This window comes from Lissotriton helveticus, chromosome 3_1 (assembly GCF_964261635.1).
Source record: "Lissotriton helveticus chromosome 3_1, aLisHel1.1, whole genome shotgun sequence".
In the NCBI taxonomy this organism is placed as follows: domain Eukaryota; kingdom Metazoa; phylum Chordata; class Amphibia; order Caudata; family Salamandridae; genus Lissotriton; species Lissotriton helveticus.
Genome location: NC_136061.1, coordinates 1,359,053,452 through 1,359,069,244, shown reverse-complemented (window position 1 = coordinate 1,359,069,244; position 15,793 = coordinate 1,359,053,452). Strand labels below are relative to the sequence as shown.

The 15,793-nt window shown below is 46.3% G+C and overlaps 1 protein-coding gene across 1 annotated transcript in view; it reads left to right on the top strand.

Annotated features, from left to right (window-relative positions):
• HEPACAM (hepatic and glial cell adhesion molecule) overlaps positions 1 to 15,793 on the top strand; it is a 1,802,890-nt gene that overhangs the window by 1,448,494 nt on the left and 338,603 nt on the right. The gene's annotated exons all lie outside the window — the stretch shown is intronic.

Here is a 15,793-nt window from a genome sequence, read left to right as displayed (position 1 = left end):
GATGGCACACCGCTGGTGCCAGGCAGTTGCCACCACCATTCCAGGGCCATGCATTGGTATGAGGGACCAGGATATGGGTGGCAGAGCATGCCAACCGCCATTAGCCAGGTGTATATGCCTATCACTCCTGCAATGGTGTCTTGGGCCATGGCGGTGACACACCGCAGGTGCTGGACGGTTGCCAGTAGTGTTCCGGTTTACCACATATGCTGGATGGAATACTCTATTTGCAGCTCGTGCTAGATGTGGCCATACCCCTTGGTGCATTTCCATGGCCTGTATTTTTGTGTAGGCACTTGCTGTGTGGAAGGGGACAAGTGTACAAGTAGTGAGGCAGAGGTTGTCCATACATGTAAGGTGGTCTATGACTCAACAGTGAAGTGAGTAAATGTTGTTGATGTGTCACTCAAGACATGATAAATGGTACATGTGTGATGTTGCCTTGCATAAACATATGTCTCCTTTCATCTCCACTAGGAGGAGACCAAATATACATAGACCCTTCACGGTGCTGGCAGACATGGAGGATGACGAGATCATCCGGAAATTTTGCCTAGACCAACCGACCCTACAGTACCTATGTGCCATGTTGGAGCCCCACCTACAGCCTCACAGGACATGTCCAACTGCTTTCACCCCAACCTCGAAGGTGATTGCGGCCCTGTATTTTTTTGCCACTTGTTCATTCCAGCACACGGTGTCCAGTGCAGGGGATATGTCGCAACCCATGTTCAGCATGGTGTTACGTGATGTCCTGTCCGCTATGATGATCTACAAGGACAGATATATATATTTCCCCAGGAGGCATGAATTGGCGGCTGTAAAGGCTGATTTTTATCCCCTTGGCCACATCCCAATGTTGTTGGAGCCATTGATGGCACACATGTAGGACTTGTTCCACCGCAGGCATGTGATTTTGTCTACAGGAATTGGAAAGATTTCCATTCCATCAACGTGCAGGTGGTGTGCCAGGCAGATATGATCATCGTGCACGTGTGTGCCAAATTTCTGGGCTCTGACGATGACTCATACATCCTGCATAACTGCATCGTGCCCCAGCTAATGGCTAATCTTCTTCCGGAGCATGCGTGGATTGTGGGTGAGTATGTAGAGTCAACTGGCGTGCTGTGTGTGTGACATGCTGTCCTCTGCCACAGTTGTTTTCAAGAGTAGGTCTGTGTATCTCACACCTAGGTGACTCTGCATATCCCAACCGTCCTTGGTTGCTGAGCCTGCTGCGCAATCCCCAGACACCGGCTGAGGTCCGCTATAACAATGCCCATGGGAGGACCCGTTGTGTGGTGGAGCGTACTTTTGGTCTCCTGAAGTCACGGTTTTGCTGCCGGATGTACTCTCCCAGGAAGGTGTGCCAGATCGTTGTTGCCTGCTGCATGCTCCACAACCTGGCCTTGCGCAAGCAGATCCCACTACTTCTGGACGCTGATGATCAGCTGAGGCCCCCGTCTGCAAACCAAAACATGTCCAGTGACGAGGATAGAGGAGAGAAGGAGGGTGTTGACCTGTGTGGACAGCTCATCAATTTCTACTTCACATAAAGGTGAGTGACAAGGTACAATGGGGCCATTGTCTGCTGATTTGGTTTTTGGTGAAAAGGTGGATGTGACCTTTGTGACTGCTACCTGTTATTGTCTCAGTGTTGGATGGAAATGTTTAGGGGATACTGTAGTTATGCACAGATCTGGGAGGTCTATGTTGCTCATTGTAATGTGTGCATATTTGTGTATCTTGCTGACATCTGTTGTGTATTGGCTGTGCTGCCTCTGCCTGACTAGTGACTATTGTTCTGTTGGTTTCCCCTAGGTCCCTTCAGCCTCTCCTTGCCTACTGACAATCCATGCTCCTGTGACATTGTAATCATGGTAAATAATTTACATTCGGTGATAAACATGGAGCAGACACAACAACATTTGTGTTTAAGAAGTGTTTATTTACAAGGGATGAATGTGACAAGGGATTGAATAAATGCAAACATGTGAAGGGTAGAGCACTGAGTTCAGAGTGATGGAAGATGCGACAAGTCCAACAGACAGGTGCCATTAACATAGCATTGTGGGGAAGGATAGTTGCAATGGTCGATGTCTGGGGGAAAAGGAGTGCCATCATGGGTGGCCTTGTGTTTGGCGTTTACCTGGACCCTTTCCGAGGGTTGGGGCCTGAGATTTTCTTGGCCGGCCCCTTTGTTTCTTGGGAGGTGGGATGGACCTGCAGCACCAGTGGTGTCCGATAAATCGTCATCCTCCGTGCCCGCAGGGGAGGATGGACAACTGGCATCCTTCTGGATACCAGAGGGAGGTGGAGGTGTTGGCTGGGCCGCAGGCCTTATCCGGAGTAGAGCCACCAGCTGTCCCAGGAGGTCCACAATTTGGCCGATGCGATGGTCCATGGACCGAAGCATATGGGTGGGGCTCACGAGCTTCCTGGTGGCCCTGGTCCACTTGGCCCCGGACATGCTCGTAAGCCCCACTGACCCGGTTGATGTTGGCCAGGGCTTCGGTGCCATGGTGCTGGACCCTCTGTGTCTCCATGGGCCTCGCCCCTGCCCTGCTGTCACGTGCCTATTGCCTCACCACTGTCTGCCCATCGGTACTTGCCCTGGCCTCAGCGGTTGTTGGGGTGGGGTGGACATCGTCTGAGGCAGGGCTGATGTTGCAGGCAGCACTGGTGGTGGTGGTGGTGGTGGTGGCTACAGTGATTGTTCCAGCAGGGCTTGGCATAGGGGTGGCTGGTGTGACTGAGGGTGTGATGGTGGCAGTGGTGTCGCGGGACCGGTTTGGCGGTGGCATGCCAGACGGATGCAAAACCAACAGTTGATGGACAGAATGCAGAACAATGTCATACATTCACCCCAGTACAGAGATCTGGGCCTAAATCCATCGTTGTTTTGCACTCCACACCACCCCAGTTCAGACATGGCCATATGCAAATCAGCCTTGACCCTGTGCCTCATGGGAACAGTCCAGCCCGAACTGCCAAGCCATGTCTTTCCTGGACCGGAATCAAGCATCCTAGTACCGGTTTCTGGCTATCAGCCGTCTTCAGCCAGAATAGCTTGACTCCAGTGGTGTGGAGAGCATGGGACTCATGTCTGAGCATACCCTTCCCACTCGGGGTGACAAATGCAAAACCAGCAGTTGATGGACAGAATGCAGAACAATGTCATAGATTCACCCCAGTACAGAGATCTGGGCCTAAATCCATCGTTTTTTTGCACTCCACACCACCCCAGTTCAGACATGGCCATATGCAAATCAGCCTTTACCCTGTGTCTCATGGGACCGGGAGTGAATGTTTTACCATTTTGCAACATTCTGTCCATCATCTTGTGTGTTTTGCTGTTCACCCTATGTGGGAATGGTATGGCCAGACATTGGTCCCTTGCTCACTAAGCCACTGGAGTTAAGCTATCCTGGCTGAAGACGGCTGATAGCCAGAAACCGGTCCTAGGATGCTTGATTCCGGTCCAGGAAAGACATGGCTTGGCAGTTCGGGCTGGACTGTTCCCATGAGGGACAGGGTCAAGACTGATTTGCATATGGCCATGTCTGAACTGGGGTGGCTTGGTGAGCAAAATAACGATGGATTAAACCCAGATCTTTGACTGGTGGTGAATATTTTGCCATTGTGCAACATTTCGTCCATCATCTGTAGTGCAGGCCTCCCCCAGCCCTCCCTGGGAAGATGGCTACCTACCTGTTAGTTTGCTTGTAGTAATACAACGTCTGCCATATGCTGGAGGTGGGGGGTGAGTGCTCTATCCTGATCAGGGGTGGGACAGGAGTGCCTGGTGGGAGTTGTGTTGCAGGCCTCCCACACCCTCCCAGCCATCCCTGGTGAGCTGGCAACCTACCTGTTAGTTGAAGGTGTACCATACAATGTCTGGGACATGCTTCTTAGTGGGGTATAGTGCTCCATCCTGATCAGAGGTGGGACAGGGGGCATGTTGGGAGTTGTAGTGCAGGCCTGCCACCCCCAGAGATACCTCGCTGGTAAGATGGCTGCCTACCTGTTAGGTGAAGATGACCCATACACTGGCTGACACATGCTGGGGGGAGTGTTCCATCGTGCTCTGCGTTGGGACAGGAGTGCCTGGAGGAAGTTGTGTGGCTACCCTGTGAATGTTGTGTATCTTTGGTGTGATTCGGATGGAGTGAATGTTCCATCTGTGAGACATGTGTTGAGTGTTGTGTTGCTGGTGACTGGACTTGTGCCTAGGAGGTGTGGCTTTGTAGTTGTACAACACAGTACATTGCAGTGTGATGGGATGCATTTGATTGCACTTACCAGCCTGCACTCCCCCGGCTATTCCTGTGAGACTCTCGGGATGCAGGATGGCAAGTACCTTCTCCTCCCAATCAGTGAATCTTTTGGGTGGGGGTGGGGGTGGAGTAAAACCGCCAGTCGCCGTGGCCAGCTCGCTGTTCTTGGCCCTCTTCTTCTTGACGTGTGTCTTGAGATCATGCCACCTCCTCATGATTTCCTGTTTGTTGCGAGGGGTGGTCCCTACTGCATTAACCTTCTCAACTATCCTTGCCCACGTTTGTGATCGGGTGGCTGGTGGTGGCTGTGGACTAGGGTTCCACATAAATGTGGCTCAACCATGATTATGTCATCTGCCAAGACCCTCAACTCAGTGTCTGTGAATGTTGGCATTTTTTGTGCTGCCATGGTGTGTGGTATGCCAAGGGGTTAGAGGTGCAGGTGTGGAAGTAGTGGTTGTTATGGTGAGGTGCGTGGTGTTTTTATGTGCAAAGGTGTTGGAGGTGCAGGTGTGGTAGTGATGGTGGTGGTGATGTATGTGTGCTGTATTCTTTTGCCTCTACTCTCAGATCTGGTGAATGCCCTTCTCTTCTGGAGTGTTGCAAAGGATTGTGGTCAGGGAAAGCGCTGGTTTTATACTCAGCTATGTGGGTGTGTCAGAATGGATAATTTCTGTCAGGTGTGTTGTGTGGGTTTTCCAGGGAATTGTAATTTTTTATTTTGGCATGGGGTGTGTCTTTGGGTTGTGTTAGGTGTTTTGGAGAGTAGAACTAGTTTGCTGGGTGCAATTGGTAGCCTTGGTGAGTGTTTTCACGTCGTCCGCCATTTTTTCCACGGAGCTTCCGCGGTGGAGGCTATGCTCCAGCCCCTCCGCCGTACATCCCATTCATCACTGTTAGTGACTGTGGCATATGGAAACAGTGGAACGTACAGTGGTTGCATCAGCGATATCCTAATTTTCCTGGCGGTGACTCCGCTGTACTGGCGGGCTGGTGTGTTTCCCCCACGAATCCGACCACCACAGATGGATTTTTGACCTCTTCGCTCGTGTCTTGCGGTCTTTCGGTGGCTCTTACCACTGCGGTCGGTCAAATGGGTCCACTGGTATTGCCGCGGTGCTGTCGGGCAGTTGTTTCCCGCTACTACGGCGGTCGGGTTGGTTTTCCGCCCGCCATCCTAATGAGCCCAGAAGTCATTTTAAATAATGCCCTATAATTCTTATGCTAGTACGGGTATTCCCAATTTCAGAAATGTGTAAAAAGCTACTGTTTCTAAAGTCTATATTTTGTTCCCATTCTAGAAATACATTGGTGTCTTTCATACGATTCTTCCATGTATACATTTTCCCAGAATAATTGCTATATACCCGGGAACATAATAAAAAAACATTGCAAGTCGCTGCTCAGTTATTGGCTGTGGGATCGTCCGTTTCATGGTGAACCTTCAAGTCCTATATATCCCCACAATCACAAAGGTCCAGTGGATGTAACGGTATATTGATTTCAAACAGCTGTCATAATTAGAAGAAGTTACAAGTGAAAACGGTTACACAAATGGCTGTTTTTTTAACAAATTTTCAATTTTTCCTATATTCAACGGTTAGTTTCTATAAAGAAACCTTGACCGCTTTTCTGAATTCAGAATTTTGTCTACCTTTATAAAATGTATAGGTTTCCAGTATCCATTATTTATTTCATATCCATTTCTACCATTAAGTGGAAAGAGGTTGAAAGCACAAAAAATAGGCTATGTCCCAGAAATTGGTTTTCTGACAAACATCTGCTTGTCCCTGAAAGCTGGGAAGATGGTAATTTCAGCACCACAACCCCTTTTTTGATACCATTTGCAGGGAAAAACAGACACTTTCATCTGTAGCCCTTTTTTCCCAAATTAAAAAAACAAACATTTGCTGTATTTTGGCTATTTTTTGAGTCCCCTCCAGGGGAATCCACAAACCCCGGGTACCTTTAGAATCCCCATTATGTTGGAAAAAAGGGACGCAAATTTTGCTGTGGATACCTTATGTGGTCAAAAAGTGACAGGGGCCTAAGCACCAACTACTCCAAATAGCCAAAAAAAAGGCTTAGCACAGGGTGGGGAAAGGCCTAGCAGGGAAGGGGTTAAACCGATGTTTAACTCACAGAACATCAGAACTCATTAAGATGCCCTTGAGTTTTTACTCACCCTGAACGATGAATAAGTATGTTTTAAAGTAGCTTTATTTATGTTTAAATCAATGAATTTAAGGAAAAGTGTGATGTATTACCTGCATTGGTTTTATATATTTACTAGCGGCCCGTCCCGACGTTGTCCAGGTATGACAAAAATGATTTAGCACTGTAGTTGTAATGGGTCATTAATCACTTGCAGTAATCTTGTGGTTTGGCAACCTTGGCGCTGAAGTTGAGTGTGTGTGCCCGCTCCCAACTTCTGTGGCCTCACAGTCTGCATATACGGCACAGCGATTACCCGCTCCCATGCGCGATTACCCGCTCCCATGCGTTAATAACTTGCAGTAATCTTGTTGTTTGGCAACTCACCTTGGCGCTGAAGTTGAGCGTGTGTGCCCGCTCCCAACTTCTGTGGTCTCACAGTCTGCATATACGGCACAACGATTACCCGCTCCCATGCGCGATTATTACCCGCTCCCATGCGTTTGTGATTCAGCACGTATCCACTACGTATGGCTCTACGGTTGAACGTGTGTGACCACTCCCAATTTCGCTGGCTCACAGTCTGCAAAAGCGTCACAGCCGTCCTGCCGTGCACATCGTGCCCGGGTATCTTCTGTTTGGCCTCGTACTTTCAAGCACGTCAACAACACGGCGTGGTCCCCTGAGATGTCACAACGTCAACGTCATCCGACGGCGTACTCAGATGCCACACAGTTTCAACGTGATAGAACGCTATTCTCAAGCTTATGCTGTACGAACACGCCCACCTCAGAGGTGGTGCTACATCCAATGGACTACTTTGTCCCACAACGTGCTTTGTCCCTTCCAAACTACATTTTGCGCTGGTGTATAGCCTATGTCCATCTGCTTTGCCTCACCTTTCCAATGCTGTATGCGGTGTTCCGGTTGGCGCAGTGGTTCTGGAGCTTACCGGCCTCAAAGGTTTGGTCTCTCTCTTTATATTATTAGTATGGATGGATGGATGATGGCTTTTTTAATATGTTTATATTATGTGGATTAGCTGAACTGATTTTTATACTGTTTTATGTGATGTTTTGTGTACTTTTATGGGTGTCTTATACTGCGGAATACAGTTTTTATTATCAAATCGGGTTAGACATTTTTAATACGTATAGCTTGCAGTATATGATTTACTACTGCATTACATACCAATAGATCATCCAAATTGCTAAAACAGAAAAACACTCATTTAAAACTAGCGATATTCCTGCTTTTAAAAAGCGCCTTTTTAGATTATATAAAAATTAGCAAAAAAGAACATATATTGTGGGGCATATGTAGGTAATTTCAATTTTGCGATTCCCAAATAGCGATTTTTAAGGAATCGTTATTTGAGAATAGCAAAATGGAATGTAGGTAAAAATTTGCAATTTTTTTGCGAATCTCTAACATTCCTTATTTGTGATTAGCAAATTGCGAATCGCAGTTAAGGAATGAGTGTCCCATTCATTCCTATGGGCCAAAAGGCCCATAGGAATGAATGGGGATATATTCTCAAATTGCGATTTTCTGTGTGAAAATCGCAATTTGAGAATCACAATTCCAAAGGTGCCAGGGTGTCCAAAGGACACCTGTTGCACCCCTGTAATGTGCCTGTAAGTACATGTGGCGCACATACATGCCCTAAGGGCATGTCTGTGCGCCACATGGCACTTTGAATTTTTAAAAAAAAATCATTTTTGAAGGAAATCGCAAAATACCATCTACTTAAAGTAGGTGGTATTTTGCGATTCCTTATGCAAAAATCGCAATTTTTAAAGCACCCCTACATAGCATTTAAGGAATCACATAATTGTGATTCCTTAAATGCTATAAGAAAAATAAGGAATAGCAATTTTTGCGATTCTTTATTTTGCTAATGTGCACCTACATACCAAAGCACCGTTTGCGATTCGCAAACGCCGAAATTCGCTGAATTTCGGCGTTTGCAAATTGCAAACGCCTACCTACATATGCCCCTGTATACTGTAATGATGTCCCATGTCAGGGGCATGGAATCCTTTCCTTTTTTCATTGTCTCATTTTAACTAAAACCACTATTTGATGTACTTAGCCAAATCAGAGCGTGTTAAAATACATCCATGATGCAAAATCGGGACATTAAGCATATAATGTTTGATTCCATCCATATAATCAATAAGTGGTAAGTATTCAATTGATTTAAGTGATGCTTTATTAGGCTCCAAACCCGCTCTCTCCTGTTCTTTCCTTTCAATAAGCAATAACTCAAGATCTTTTTTTCAGTAATGAGTTATGGTTGTCGGTTTTTGTAGAAGATCCCAAACATCCAGCTTATTTAAAAGAATGTGCAAATTACAGATCTAAGGATCTAAGGGTCTACACGGCATGATCCAGTGTAAGATAATCTTTTAAATTGTCTCTAGTGAATTAAGTCTCTGGCTTAGACCACACTGCCCTCCAGAGAAGAGATACATATATGATATCTTCAATATGAGGCATACCCAACTCCTTAAGAATACTGGACACAGCAACGTTTTGTCTTACCCTTAAATGTGTGTATTTATACCAAAACCCTAGAGACCTGCTCCAGAAAAGGGCACTGCTAAGCACTTACTTTGATGTATGGCCAACTTTTCTATTATGGATTTGAACCCCAAACTTGGTGGCAAATCTAAAAATTCCTTCAATTAAACATACAAAGTTTGTGTTAACATGTTTTAGGTGATTGCTCTATGCATTTGATTCTTAAACTGGATCCCTAAGAACAAAAATATCGGGATTCCCGATATATTCATTACTTTTTATATGGTGATAGCGGGTATTGGACCTTCCTTTCCTGCAAACCATTGTAAAGCTTAGGTCCCTCCCTTTCATGCATGCAGTGAACACATGAATAAGGTTTTATAAGCCATTCGCAGTTTGAGAAAGTAAAACAGCATCAACAGCATATAGTAAGATGGGGACCTTCTGAGACCCCACTTTTACACAGACAGAACAAACTGCCAGGAGTTCTGCATCTAGCCCATTAATATAAAGATGAAAAAGGAAGGGTGCCACTATGCAGCCCTGCCTTACAACCCTATTTATCCCAAAATGTGGTGTGCACTCCCCTTTAAGGCCATAACGTACCCTTGAAGTTATGTTTGCATAATCCTTGCAAGTAAAATAACTAAATCCTCAAGCGCTCCTAATGTCCTATTGTTCTCAATGTAATCCAGAGCTTGTTATAATGCACTATTCAAATCCAAAAAACACAGGTGTAGATATCCACCTTTCACCCTCATCAGTGGCGTCACTGGGGTTGGTGTCACCCGGTGCGGGTAACTCATGGTGTCACCCCCTCACGACTTACCGCATGGACCACCTCTGTCGGAAATGTACGGTGCTAGGTACTGTCTTACTCCCTCTAGCTCCCTCTCTCTGTCTAGCTCCCTCTCTCTGTCTAGCTCCCTCTCTCTGTCTAACTCCCTCTAGCTCCCTCTGTCTCCCTCTCTCTCTGTCTTACTCCCTCTAGCTCCCTCTCTCTCTCTGCCTTACTCCCTCAAGCTCCCTCTCTCTCTGTCTTACTCCCTCTAGCTCCCTCTCTCTGTCTTGCTCCCTCTAGCTCCCTCTCTCCCTCTCTTACTCCTTCTAGCTCCCTCTCTCTCTGTCTTACTCCCTCTTGCTCCCTCTCTCTCTGTCTTACTCCCTCTAGCTCCCTCTCTCTGTCTTACTCTCTCTAGCTCCCACTCTCTCTCTTACTCCTTCTAGCTCCCTCTCTCTCTTACTCCCTCTAGCTCCCTCTCTCTGTCTTGCTCCCTCTAGCTCCCTCTCTCTGTCTTACTCCCTCTAGCTTCCTCTATCTCTCTCTTACTCCCTCTAGCTCCCTCTCTCTCTCTTACTCATTCTAGCTCCCTCTCTCTCTGTCTTGCTCCCTCTAGCTCCCTCTCTCTGTCTTACTCCCTCTAGCTTCCTCTATCTCTGTCTTACTCCCTCTAGCCCCCTCTCTCTTACTCCCTCTAGCTCCCTCTCTCTCTCTCTTACTCCCTCTAGCCCCCTCTCTTTCTGTCTTGCTCCCTCTAGCTCTTTCTGTCTTACTCCCTCTAGCTCCCTCTCACTCTGTCTTGCTCCCTCTAGCTCCCTCTAGCTCCCTCTCTCTCTTACTCCCTCTAGCTCCCTCTCTCTGTCAAGAGCCCTCTATCTCACTCTCTCTCTGTCTTACTCCCTCTCTCTGTCTAGCTCCCTCCCTCTCTGTCTTGCTCCCTCTAGCTCCCTCTGTCTCCCTCTCTCTGTCTTACTACCTCTAGCTCCCTCTCTCTCTGTCTTACTCCCTCTAGCTCCATCTCTCTGTCTAGCTCCCTCTAGCTCCCTCTCTCTCTCTCTTACTCCCTCTAGCTCCCTCTCCCTCTGTCTTTCTCCCTCTCTCTCTATCTTAATCCCTCTAGCCCCATCTCTCTGTCTAGCTCCCTCTCTCCCTGTCTTACTCCCTCTGTCTCCCTCTCTGTCTTACTCCCTCTAGCTCCCTCTTTCTCTGTCTTACTCCATATAGCTCCCTCTCTCTCTGTCTTACTCCCTCTAGCTCCCTCTCTCTTACTCCCTCTAGCTCCCTCCCTGTCTTGCTCCCTCTAGCTCCCTCTCTATCTGTCTTGCTCCGCCTAACTCCCTCTCTCTCTCTGTCTTACTCCCTCTAGCTCTCTCTAGCTCCCTCTCTCTCCGGCTTGGTCCCTCTAGCTCCCTCTCTCTGTCTTGCTCCCTCTAGCTCCCTCTCTCTCTCTTACTCCCTCTAGCTCCCTCTCTCTGTCTAGCTCCCTCTCTCGCTGTCTTACTCTCTCTAGCTCCCTCTCTCTCTGTCTTACTCCCTCTAGCTCCCTCTCTCTGTCTAGCTCCCTCTAGCTCCCTCTCTCTTGCTCCCTCTAGCTCCCTCTGTCTCCCTCTCTCTCGGTCTTACTCCCTCTAGCTCCCTCTCTCTCTGTCTTACTCCCTCTAGCTCCCTCTCTCTCTGTCGTGCTCCCTCTAGCTCCTCTCTCTGTCTTCCTCCCTCTAGCTCCCTCTCTCTCTCTTACTCCCTCTAGCTCCCTCTCTCTCTGTCTTACTCCCTTTAGCTCCCTCTCTCTCTGTCTTGCTCCCTCTAGCTCCCTCTGACTCCCTCTCTCTCTGTCTTACTCCCTCTAGCTTCCTCTCTCTGTCTAGCTCCCTCTAGCTCCCTCTCTCTCTGTCTTACTCCCTCTAGCTCCCTCTCTCTGTCTAGCTCCCTCGAGCTCCCTCTCTCTCTGTCTTACTCCCTCTAGCTCCCTCTGTCTCTGTCTAGCTCCCTCTCTCTCTCTCTGTCTTACTCCCTCTAGCGCCCTCTCTCTCTCTGTCTTGCTCCCTCTAGCTCCCTCTCTCTTATTCCCTCTAGCTCCCTCTCTCTCTGTCTTGCTCTCTCTCTCTCTCTGTCTTTCTCCCTCTAGCTCCCTCTCTCTCTATCGTACTCCCTCTAGCTCCCTCTCTCTGTCTAGCTCCCTCGCTCTCTCTCTGTCTTACTCCCTCTAGCTCCCTCTCTCTCTGTCTTTCTCACTCTAGCTCCCTCTCTTTCTGTGTTTCTCACTCTAACTCTCTCTCTCTCTCTGTCTTCTTACTCCCTCTAGCTCCCTCTCTCTCGCACATTAAACCCGGGGGGGGGGGGGCAGGACCCCCCCCTTTTACACTCTCTGCCGCTTTCATGTGGTTTCTCTTTTAAAGCTTTTCAAAATGCAAAAAGAAATCTGTGTACAAGGCACCAGCGAGTTTGTAGACGTGAGAATTTTACGATATAAAACAGCTAAAGTAAAAGCTAATTTCCAAGCGGTTAAAACCCCCCCTCCCCGGCCCCCCCTCTTTAGCACCGTGTCTTTTTCCATATAAATGGCGGGGGCCCCTCATTATTACACTTTTCAAACTTTAACTAATGAGAACATTTTAATTTGAATACTGTCCCGGAAGTCATATAGCCCACCTGTTAACTACACTGAGCAGTCGCCTTTTGATGACGTTTTCACCGCCAGCAATGTTTCACCGTCAATGTATTTTAATGTACGCTTTTTTCGATCTACGGGAGCCGATTTAGTGGCTGCCGCTGCGGCTGCTTCAGCCAATGAATTCCCCACAACGTGAACGCCATCACGATGATGACTCAGTGAGTGTGTCACGTGAGTCTTTGGTAGTTCTTTTTTCAAAAGAGCTACTTGTTCCCAGAGCAGTCTCTGTTTTATTGGTGCATCTGTGTCATCTTTGTAACCGTTCTGAATCCATGTCTGCAAATCCTTGTTATATGCTTTGACGCAGTAATATGAATCTGACACTATAAGTGTCGGGAATTCGCGATCCGCATTATCTAGCGCCATTTTCAAAGCTATTATTTCAGTTTGTAGTTCTGAATTAGTTTCTACTGAGTGTGATTTTGTTAATAGAGGTTTTAGTTTACCTCCGCGCCACACTTCTTTTGTAATCTCACATATGGGATTGTATGCATGTTCTCCCCAAACGGAGGGTTGAGCATGTCCGTCTGTATAGATTACACAGGCGTAATGTCGTAGAGGCAGAATGTCGATTGGCAGAGGATACGGCTTTTCATATTTTAGATTTTTCAATTCTTCTAGTTCTGGATCAAAGTAGTAGTATACTTTGTCCGTTGTGATTGAATTCACCCATTGTATCCATTCTGGATCCAATGTTGTTGATGGTAAATTACACGGTGTTGTTAATGCCTCAAAGGCTGATTCAGCTGTTCTGACTGTGATATGTCTACCATCAGCTATGTCTTTTTCTCTAGCTATTGCGGTTTGAACTGCTTGAACCATTTTTCCTTTGTTGCTGAATCTCTGTTCAGCTTTTGTGTACAAATGTGATTTGAATGCAATTGGTACCTTATCTCCCTCATTAGAGGTTAGGTATGTGAATCCGCATCTCCCTGGGATGACTCGGATCACAAGGTTGCGTGTATTATCACGGGTTTCTAATTTTGTTTTAATTAGCATGTCTGTTTGTAAGGATCTCAAAATTTCTGTGTGTGCTTGAGTCCAACTGGATCTTTTAAAGTCTGGTTTAATTAGATCATAAAGGGGTTTGACCCTTTCTGCGTAATTTGCAATATATGTTCTTCCGAAATTTAGGAAGCCTAGAATTGACTGTAGGTTTTTTAGTGTTTTAGGAGCTTGGATTACGGCACATTTCTCTAGGAAATTGTCTGCCAGGCTTTTACCTTCACTTGATAACTCATATCCTAAGAATAGGACCGTCAGATGGGCAATTCTGGACTTTTTGAAGTTGAATTTGTAACCCTCTGCAGCGAAACCAAGTATTATGGTGTTCACTCTTTTCAAGTGAGTCTCCAAGTCATCATCTGTTAAGTAAATGTCATCGACATAAGATAATGCTTCATCATCATATAGTTGTAGTAATTCTGTTACTCTCGCTGAGAATACCCCCGGGCTGTTCTTGTACCCCTGGGCTAACCGACAGAATTGTTTTTGAGTGCCATTTACTGAGAAAGCTGTTAAATATCTGCTCTCTGGTGCTATGTTTTGACAAAAGAATCCATTGGAGATGTCCAAGGTTGTTTTGTATTTTTTGCGCACTATGTTATTCATTAGTGCAGCACTGTGTGAGTTTTGCACTGCAAAGGTTTTGCAACATGTGTTAAGGTGTCGGTAATCCAAAACTAGACGATATGAGTTGTCTGGTTTGGCGACCGGAAACAAAGGATTGTTCATTTGTGAGGTGCAAGTTTCAATCACCCCCTGGTATTCTAGCTGATCTAGTATTTCATTTACTTGTTTTTTAGCTTCTTGCTTAATTGGGTACTGCCTTTGTGCAGTTGGTTGTGATTTTAACTGGACTTTGTGAGGAGGAGAATCCTCATCCCATCCGACATGATTTTTATATAAAGCAGGTGCTAAGGCCACTGCCCACTTTCTAGCAAGTGTATATTTTTTATGAATCGGTATTTGATTCGAGAAGGCAGGCATAATTACTTCTTCGCCATGAGGGCACTCCCTGACAAACTCTGGTGGCCAGTCTTTTTCAGCTAGAAGGATGTCATAGCCTTTGGAGAGGTTATCCCAAAATAGTCCCCTAATTTAACTAGTCTTATCTCCCTCTATACGTAATGTTATCTCGTATATTTTGTGGGGCTTGCTAACTCTGGTATCTGCAGTTTCCACTTGAAGGTATTCATTCGTGTCCACTGTCTCCAGATGATTCATAAGGACTTTGCGAGCTATGCTCACCTCTGCTGCGCTGTCTAGCATTGTCTGTGCCCACTCTCCATTTTTCAGTTGTGTCCTCAGTATTCTCGGCATTGTTAACTACCTTGATACTGGCTACCTTCTTTTTTGGAAATTGTGATTTCTTTTTCAGTTGAGCAGGTTCCTTGTCTTTGGACTTGGCGTGCTCTTCTGATCGTCCTCTTCTTTCCGATTTCTGCGAGGAATTCTGAAAAGATTGAGAGGGACGTGTATCAATGTCTTGATATCTATCAGGTTTTTTAATATTATCCCTATTTCTAAGGTTATATCTATTCCCAGAGGGGTCACTCTGGGGTGACCTTTGTCTCGGGTTTGGAGATTTCTCTCTTCGCCTAGGAGACCTTCCTCTGGACTGGAATTTCTTTTCTTTAGGATTGGATTGTTTATTTCCATCCCAGTTCTTTTTTGGTGAATTATTATTATTATTAAAAAATATTTTTTCTGGACTTGTAGTCAGTTGCGGTTTTACTGGTATTCCACCTAGACTATCTCTGCCTAGTTCTTCATATGATTTTTCTATGATTCTGGCAATTTCAGCTGGTTGGTCTGCTATATCTGTCTCTTTTAACCTCTGGCGGATCGCCACGTTTGCTGCTTCACCTTTTATGTTGGCTAATAATATAGCCGAGACCTGCTTGAAGTCTTTCAGTAATTTCATACCAAGAGTTAAAGCAGGTTCTGGACCGTATTCATCTTGAATTTGTTTTAGCACATCTGGTATTACCGAAATGGATGGAACACCGTGCGTTTTTGTATAGATGGAAGCAAAGACTGTACCCCAAGTGTCACAGTCCTCAATGTGTGGTGCGATTCCCATTGGGAGACATATAGTCAGAATCCTGTGTTTTTCCAGCGGGGTGGTGTCAGGAAACACCGCCTCTATTTGGGTAATTTTCTGTGCCAACCAGAATGGTATCTGTTCCCGTTTAGCTGGAACTTTACCTAGGCAGGATTGGATGTTCTGTGGTGTAATTTTATTTGTGTTCCCCTGGTGAGGGGTCAGCTGTGGAAGTTTAATCGCTGGCTGAATTGTTGAAGTCCGCATTACATACTGAACTAATTGTCTGTGAATTTTTAGTAGTTGTTTTAGCTGTATTAACAGCTCTGCTGCAGGCA